The sequence below is a fragment of the Apium graveolens genome, chromosome 6 (genome assembly GCF_009905375.1).
Source record: "Apium graveolens cultivar Ventura chromosome 6, ASM990537v1, whole genome shotgun sequence".
Lineage (NCBI taxonomy): Eukaryota > Viridiplantae > Streptophyta > Magnoliopsida > Apiales > Apiaceae > Apium > Apium graveolens.
The window spans coordinates 252,820,671-252,829,743 of NC_133652.1; the positions used below are offsets into that span (position 1 = coordinate 252,820,671).

The 9,073-nt window shown below is 41.6% G+C and overlaps 1 non-coding gene across 1 annotated transcript; it reads right to left on the bottom strand.

Moving 5' to 3' along the window:
* Positions 1-385: 385 nt before the first annotated feature.
* Positions 386-487, bottom strand: LOC141669067 (small nucleolar RNA R71). Its single transcript, XR_012553366.1, has one exon. It is a non-coding gene; the product is annotated as a small nucleolar RNA R71 (small nucleolar RNA).
* Positions 488-9,073: the final 8,586 nt, after the last annotated feature.

The window sequence follows — 9,073 nt, forward strand, 5'->3', positions numbered from 1 at the left end:
GTGATCAAGCAGAAAATCTAAAGGCTTTGATGGACTATTCTAAACCTAAGATTAATGACATTCAGTCCAGCATCATTAGACCAGCCATCGTGGCTAACACTTTTGAGATCAAGTCAAGCACGATCCAGATGATACAGAACTCAGTTCAGTTTGGGGGTTCTCTACCGAAGACCCCAACATGCACATCAGGGATTTCATTGAGATCTGCGACACTTTCAAGTTCAATGGTATGACTGAAGATGCTATCAAGCTGCAACTCTTCCCATTCTCTTTGAGGGATAAAGCTAAGTGTTGGTTACACTATCTATCGGCAGGGTGTATCACAACTTGGGAAGATCTTGCTCAAAATTTTCTCACTAAATTTGTTCCCATGGTGAGGACTGCAGCAGTCAGGAATGCCCTAGTTCGCACAGCAAACTGGAGAATCTCTGTGTGAGGCTTGGGATCGATATAAGGAGATGCTAAGGAAGTGCCCACACCATGGCATGCCTGATTGGATGATTATCAACTATTTCTACACTGGATTGGGTCCTACTTCTAGGCCCATGCTTGATGCAGCATCAGGAGGAGCCTTGTTGGCTAAGAGCTACGATGAAGCTTGTGAACTTATTGAACTGATGGCTATTAATGAGTACCAGAATCCTTCCCAGAGACCGACTCAGGGAAAAGTAGTAGGAATCCTGGAGTTAGATGTAGCAACTGTTATAGCTGCCCAACTTAAGGCTTTGACAATGAAGGTTGACACTTTGGCTAATTATGAAGTTAATCAAATCACTAGTGTCTGTAAGCTTTGTGCTGGTGCCCATGAGACTGATCAGTGCACAATTTCTAATGAATCAGCTCAGTTCGTGAGCAACTTCCAGCGATCGCAGCAACCTGTGTCAGCCACCTATCATCCTAACAACCGCAATCATCCTAATTTCAGTTGGAGTAATGCTCAGAATGTGGTTCAACAGTCTTATCAGCAGTATCCAGCTAAGCAGTACAACCCCCCTGGTTTTCAGCAACCGCAGTATGCACCAAAACAACAACTCCAGCTGCAACAAGCTCATGAAAAATCTGAATTAGAGGAGTTGAAGCTCATGTACAAGAGTCAAGTTGTTTCTATCAAGACCTTGGAAAATCAAATTGGGCAAATTGCCAATGCCTTGATAAATCGTCAACCTGTACATTGCCAAGTGATACTGAAGTATCAGGAAAGAAGGAAGCCAAGGAGCAGGTAAAAACAATCACTTTGAGGTCTGGGAAGGTTGCGAATCCCGAAAAAACTCAAGAGTTGACTGAAGAAGCTGGGGTTAAGAAAGAAGCAAAGCAATAGGATGAAAAAGTGGAACCAAGGAAGACTACTATTGAGCACACTCTGCCTGAGGGTAATACAGGGGAGAAACAGATCTATCCCCCATGGCCTTTTCCTAAGAGGCTGTAGAAGAAAAAGCTGGACAAGCAATTCGAGAAGTTTTTGGAGGTGTTTAAGAAACTTCATATCAACATACCTTTCACTAAGGCTCTCGAGCAGATGCCTAGTTATGCAAAGTTTATGAAAGGTATTCTCTCTCGAAAGGTGAAGCTAGATGATTTAGAGACTATCGCTCTCACGGAGGAATGCAATGTTGTGCTGCAGCAGAAGTTGCCTCCGAAGCTTAAAGATCTAGGAAGCTTTACTATTCCATGTACTATTGGGAAAGTATCTTTTGACAGATGCTTATGTGACTTGGGAGCTAGCATCAATCTGATGCCTTTGTCAATCTTCAAGCAATTGGACTTACCTGATCCCAAAACAACTTATATGACCTTGCAGTTGGTCGACCGTTCCATTACATATCCGAGAGATATTGTGGAGGATGTCTTGGTCAAGGTGGATAAACTCATCTTCCCTGCTGATTTCTTCATTCTTGATTTCGAGGAGGATAAGAAGATTCCCATAATCTTGGAAAGGCCTTTCTTGGAAACTGGCTGAACCTTGATTGATGTGCAGAAGGGTGAGCTTACAATACGAGTGTTGGATCAGGATGTGACTTTCAATGTGTTCAATGCTATGAAATTTCCTACTGATAATGAGGAGTGCTTAAAAGTCGAGTTGGTCGATTCGGTGGTCACATCAGAACTTGATCAAATGCTAAGGTATGATGCCTTAGAAAAAGCCTTGTTGGGAAATTTAGACAGCGAAGATGATGAAGGGGATGAGCAATTTTAATATTTGAATGCGTCTCCCTGGAAGAGGAAGATATATATGCCTTTTGAATCTCTTGGAATGGAAGAATTGAACAAAGCTCCTAAACGCCTCAAGCCTTCTATTGAGGAAGCTCCTACTCTTGAGCTTAAGCCTTTACCTGAACATTTGAGGTATGGTTTTTTAGGTGATGCATCTACTCTGCCTATTATTATTGCATCTGACCTTTCAGGTAGCGAAGAGGAAAAGCTCTTGAGAATTCCGAGAGAGTTCAAATCGGCAATTGGATGGATTATAGCAGATATCAAGGGAATCAGCCCTTCTTACTGCATGCATAAAATTCTGCTAGAAGAAGGTAGCAAAACTACAGTCGAGCAACAAAGAAGATTTAATCCAATCATGAAGGAAGTAGTAAAGAAGGAAATTCTGAAGTGGCTAGATGCAGGGATCATTTATCCCATCTCTGATAATTCATGAGTAAGCCCGGTTCAATGTGTACCAAAGAAAGATGGTATTCCTGTGGTAGCAAATGAGAAGAATGAGCTTATTCCTACACGGACAGTCATGGGGTGGAGGGTCTGTATGGACTACAGGAAGCTAAACAAGGCCACTAGGAAGGATCACTTTCCCTTGCCCTTCATTGATCAGATGCTTGACAGGTTGGCTGGCCATGAGTACTATTATCTTCTGGATGGTTATTCGGGTTATAATCAGATTTGTATCGCTTCAGAAGATCAAGAGAAAACTACCTTCACGTGTCCATTCGGTACGTTCGCCTTTAGACGAGTTTCTTTTGGTCTGTGGGGTGCACCAGCCACATTTCAACGATGTATGATGGTCATCTTTTCTGACATGATTGGCCAGAATATGAAACTGTTCATGGATGACTTCTCAGTCTTTGGCGACTCTTTTGATGAATGCTTGCAAAATCTTGGACATGTTCTCAAGAGGTGCGTTGAGACCAATTTAGTTCTCAATTGGGAGAAATGTCACTTTATGGTGCGTCAAGGCATAATTATCAGGCACAAGGTTTCTAGTAAGGGTCTTGAGGTGGATATGGCCAAGGTGGGGGTAATTGAGAATCTCTCCCCACCTATTTCTGTCAAGGGAATTCGCAGTTTGTTTGGTCACGCGGGTTTCTACAGGCGTTTCATCAAGGACTTCTTGAAAATTTCAAAGCCATTGTACAGTTTACTAGAGAAAGATATTCCTTTTAAATTTGATGATGAGTGCCTTGCAGCGTTTGAGACATTGAAGAAGAGTCTAATCACGGCACCTGTCATAACCGCACCTAACTGGAATGAGCCTTTTGAGATGATATGCGATACAAGTGATTATGCAGTTGGAGCAGTTCTTGGGCAGAGGAAGAACAATATATTTCATGTGGTCTACTATGCTAGTAAGACCCTCAACGGTGCTCAACTGAATTATACTACTATGGAGAAAGGTCTTTTGGCTATTGTCTACGGTTTTGAGAAATTTCGATCTTATCTACTTGGGACTAAGGTGACAGTTTTCACTGATCACGGTGCAATTCGATATCTCGTCTCGAAGAAGGACTCGAAGCCTAGATTGATTCGATGGGTTCTTGTGCTCCAAGAATTTGAACTAGAGATCAAGGACAGAAAAGGAACTAAAAATCAAGTTACTGATCATCTCTCGTATTTAGAGAATCCTAATGCTACTTCATTGGATAAGACATTGATAAATGAGTCTTTTCCCGACGAGCAGCTGTTTGGAGTGCGAGAACAAGAGCTGTAGTTTGCAGACATTGTGAACTACCTTGGAGATGACCAAATCATCAGGAGATGTATTCCTTACAGCGAAACGGGGGGGGATCTTACGAGATTTCCACTCAACAGCTTATGGAGGACATTATGGTGGAGAAAAGACAGCAGCTCGTGTTCTTCAAGTATGTTTCTTTTGGCCAACATTGTTTAAAGATGCGCATCAATTCATTTTGAAATGTGATCGATGTCAATGTGTGGGTAATATGACTAAAAAGGATGAGATGCCTCTTAATGTGCTTCTCGAGGTTGAGGTTTTCGATGTTTGGGGAATTGTCTTCATGGGGTCATTTGTCTCGTCTTGCAACAATCAGTATATCTTGTTGGCGGTTGATTATGTGTCAAAATGGGTTGAAGTTAAGGCATTTCCAATGAACGATGTGAAAGTCGTGCTTAATTTTCTTCACAAGCAGATATTCACAAGGTTTGGGACTTCAAGAGTCATAATCAGTGATAAGGGGTCGCATTTTTGTAACCGCAAGTTCACTGCCATGATGAAGAGGTATAATGTGAATCATCACATTACTACGGCTTATCATCCTCAGACAAATGGTCAAGCTGGGGTATCTAACAGAGAGATAAAAGGCATTTTAGAGAAAGTGGTATGTCCATCAAGGAAGGATTGGTCTTTGAAGCTTGATGAAGCTGTTTGGGCGTATAGAACAACTTATAAGATTCCATTGGGAATGTCGCCGTTTCAGTTGGTTTATGGTAAGGGGTGTCATTTGCCGGTGGAACTCGAGCATAAAGCTTATTGGGCTTTAAAGAACTTGAATCTGGACTTGGATACAGCTGGAAAGAAAAGGATGCTTCAATTGAACGAACTTGACGAATTTCGACTTCAAGCTTATGAGAACAACAAAATGTACAAGGAGAAAGTCAAGAGGTGGCACGATCGGGGTCTAGTGCTCAAGAAATTAGTGCCAGGGCAACAAGTTCTTTTATTTAACACTCGTCTCTGTCTTTTTCCTGGAAAGTTGAAGTCAAGATGGTCAGGGCCCTTCATAATCAAAACTGTGTTTCCACATGGAGCGATGGAAATTTTTGATAATGATCTGGGCCAAGCATTCAAGGTAAATGGTCAATGGTTGAAGCATTATTATGGTGATACGGAAAACCGCGAGGTGGTTAGTGCCGTTTTATTGTCAACTTGATCTCAAGATTCTACGTCGAGCTAGCGACGTAAAAGAAGCACTTCTTGGGAGGCAACCCAAGTATGTTATACATTAGTAGGTAGAGGAAGCAAGAAGAAAAGAGAAAAAAACAAAAAAATCAAAAAAAGGAAAAAATTCGGGGCTAAGTACATAAGCTGGGCGCGCCCGCGCTGGCCAAGCGCGCGCCCGCGCCATTTTTCCAGTAGCCAAGCGCGCCCGCGCTGTCCTAGCGCACGCCCGCGCTGGTTTTCCAGAATGTGAGCGCGCCCGCGCTGTCCTAGCGCGCGCCCGCGCCGAGTCCCTGTTCAGAAAAAAATAAAAACAATAGTTTTATTAGAGAAAATCGGGATTTTAATTCCAAAATCAATTCTAACCCGATTTTTACTCTTTCACATACCATAATTCCCTCTCCTAATCAATTCCATTATTCCCACGATTCCCATAATCAATTCCCACTTCTGTTCCTTATCAAATTCACACCCCTCCACCTATAAAAATATACACTTGCATACATCTTCTCCACCAATTCACATATTCTCTATAAACACATAAGCTCTTATTCGCTCTTTTTCAATCCGATGGCACCCAAAAGACAGAGAACTCAAGTTGGAAGCAGCACCACCGATTCTTCTACTGCGAGTGGTGTGAGGCCCAGGTTCTCTACTCCTGAGGTTGAGGAGGAGTACACGAGGCTTCTCTCGAAGCCTATTGTTAAGAAGAGAGGATTTCTGCCATCAGGAAAAGATGGTAGGCTATTGGAGATGATTTTGGAAATGATTTTGGAGATGGGTTGGGTTCCTTTTTGTGAGGGTCACGCTACTGTGCCCATGAGTGTTGTGCGGGAGTTCTATGCCAATGCCAAGGTGGAGAAGAATGGTTTTACGGTGGTGAGGGGGAGGACTGTTGAGTACAGTGCTGAGGCTATCTGAATAGTGATTGAGCAGCCTGCGAGGAAGGTGGGTCAGGACACTTGAAATGATAAAACTCCTGAAGACTTCGATTTGGATCTCATAGTTGCTACTCTCTGTGTGCCTGAGACTCATTGGAAGTTCAAGAGGGGAACTACTGATTACTCCACGTTCCCTTATTCATGCATGGACAGGTCTACACAGGCTTAGAACTTGTTTATTTGTGTTAACATCATGCCATCTTCGCATGTGCATGAGATTAAGGTGGAGCGTGTTCGTCTACTTTGGGGTATTCTGCAGGGTGATTACATTGACTTGGGGATGGTGATATATCAGGGGATCCTAAGGTTTTTGAGAGGAGGTACTACTGGAGTGATTCTGTATGCATCCATTGTGACGAAGTTGTGTGTGGTAATTGGTGTTCATTGGCCCGCACATGAGCAGCTTCAGATTCCCAGTGCTCCTATTGACAGTTCTACGCTGCACAGCATGGTTGAGTGGTATGGAGGGAAGCCCGTTCCTAAGGGGCTTGGTTATTCTTATGATCATCTACCAGGAGGATGTCCAGCCCCTCAGTCATATGCCGATGGTATACAGCAGGCTAGCAAGGCGGCTTGGAGAGCCGAGTTGGGTGAGGAGGCCGGTCCATCACAGCAACAACAGTAGCAGGGGGAGGCAGCAGGAGCAGAGATGGGAGCTGGTTTGAGTTCAATGCGGTATAGGCATCTTGCGAGAAGGAGGGATGCGATGCACAACATCCACAGTCGTTTTGCACGTGATCTCACTCAAGCACTTGGGACTGCATTTAGAGCCACCGGAGTTGACATTCAGTGGCCAGTTTTTGGTGAGGATTCCGTGTATCCACCTCCGGACACACCTGACACTCCACCCTTTGAGGATGAGGATTCTGATTTAGAGTAGGTATGCCTGATTCCTTACTATTACCTTCACTAAGGATAGTGAATATTTTAAGTTTGGGGGTAGTAGTTGAAGGAATATGTTTGTGTGAGTCTCATATAGTTGGCATGTTCATGATAGTTTTATTTCATATAGTTGCATATATTTTGCCATGTAGTTTATTTTATTTTATTTTATTTTTGGTAGTTCTTATGATACTTTGTTCATGTAGTTTCATGCATTTGCATTATATCATGATTCCCTTAGATAATGTTTCCGATTAATTGGTGATATTGATGCTAGTGTAGTGATGTTGTATTTAGTAATGTTGAGTCTTATTGGATTGATTTGCATGCTAGAGACATTTGTATTTCACTAAGTCTTATAGGTTGCTACAATGCTAGATCATAGTCATGATTTGTTGGTTTGTCGAGGTTTAATCTCTTGTTTATATTTAGAATTTAGGGTATTCTCTTAATAATAAAAGACATGGATATTTGGAAATTGGAGAAATTAAATTTAATTGCTAGTTGTGTGGCTAGGTGTCAATTGGCTAGTAGCCGGCTCATAATTTTATGAGTAGTTTAGGGTTTAATGAGATGGAGCGAAACGCACTCATTCAGAAATTGAGAAAAAAAATATAGAAAAAAAAGGAAAAAAAAGAATAAGTGTTATGTATAATTGATCACGAGTGGGCTCTTTAGTACTCGAGTTATTAAGTTCTTAGGGGACTTTGTGCCTAGTGACCTAATGCTTCTATAGTCTGGGATCCGCTAACCTAACGCTCGCTACATGGGTACTATTGTATAAGTCTTTTGTGGACCTCACTCATTGCACGATCAAATAAGCATATTTGTGTTGTTTTGTTGTGAATAAAAGCGTGAATCCATGTTAACTCCGATATAAGAATTGAAGTGTTATAAGTTATTTTGAGTCTAGCTTTTATTCTGTTTATAAACTTGCGATTGTTTTGATAAGTAGTGAGTTGTGATTGTTGATCTAGTTGCAATAGTATATCTGTAAGCATTTGCACACAAGCACGCCTCTGGTGTGTAGATTGATTTGTGAGATTTGATGGATCTTTATGCGAATAATTGTATTTGCTGAGGTGTTGCTAGTTTATTGGTTTAGTTATTCTTTGGGGATCGTTGCATTCATATTAGTTGCATTCATGCATTTTTATTTCTTGTTCTTTGAGTCTGTTTATGCTTGAGGACAAGCATCGATTCAAGTTTGGGGGTGTGTTAAGTGGCATTTATGACACTTATTTATGCTTTAATAAGCTTTGAGGTGGTGTATTTGTACTCAAGTTATTTGTATTTTAACGTGTTTTCAAGTATTTTTGCATTTCAGGCTTTACTTCGTGAATCAGGTGAATTAGCATTGTTTTAATGTTAATATAGTGTTTAGGACGTGCTGGAATAAAAGCTTGAAAGATTGGCTCGAAGCTGCAAGGAATAAAGAAGAAGAAAAAATGAAGTTTTGGCAGAAGGCAGGCGCGCCCGTGCTGGTGTTGCGCGCGGCCGCGCCGGGAGTACAGAAAGGCAGCGCGCCCGCGCTGGTGAAGCGCGCGGCCGCACTGGGTCGGGATATTAAAATCCTTATTCTTTTATAATTCAAATTGTTGGACTCCTGGGATGCATGGACTATATAAACATAACTTAGGTCATTTTTCAGAGATATTCAGAGATATAAAGACATCAAGGAGGGAGAAGACGGGTAGAGACCTTTTGGCACAATTCAACAAAGGCGAAGACGAACTAGTTTATTCTTTTGAATCTTTATTTTGAGTTGTAATTTGGATGCTTATTTCTTGTTTTGCCGAACTTATATTCTTGATTGTACTTTGGTTTATTTATTCGTAAAAGGACTACGTTTGCTATATCATGTTTTTATTGGAACCCACGTTGGCGATGAGTTCGATTATGGGCTAATCATTATCGTGGGGTTCTAGCGGATTTATTTATAGATTTATTTAGTTAAATTGTTTGATGCCTTAGTGTGTGGTGATTGTATGATACTCTAGTTATGGTTGTGCGTATTCGTCTTGTGAGCATCGCGAACTTATAAGATAGCGTGTTAATTCTTAATGAAGCGAAAGTGAATTTAAGGATTTAGAACTTGCCATGCTAGCATAGGTTCATGTATTTATATGCA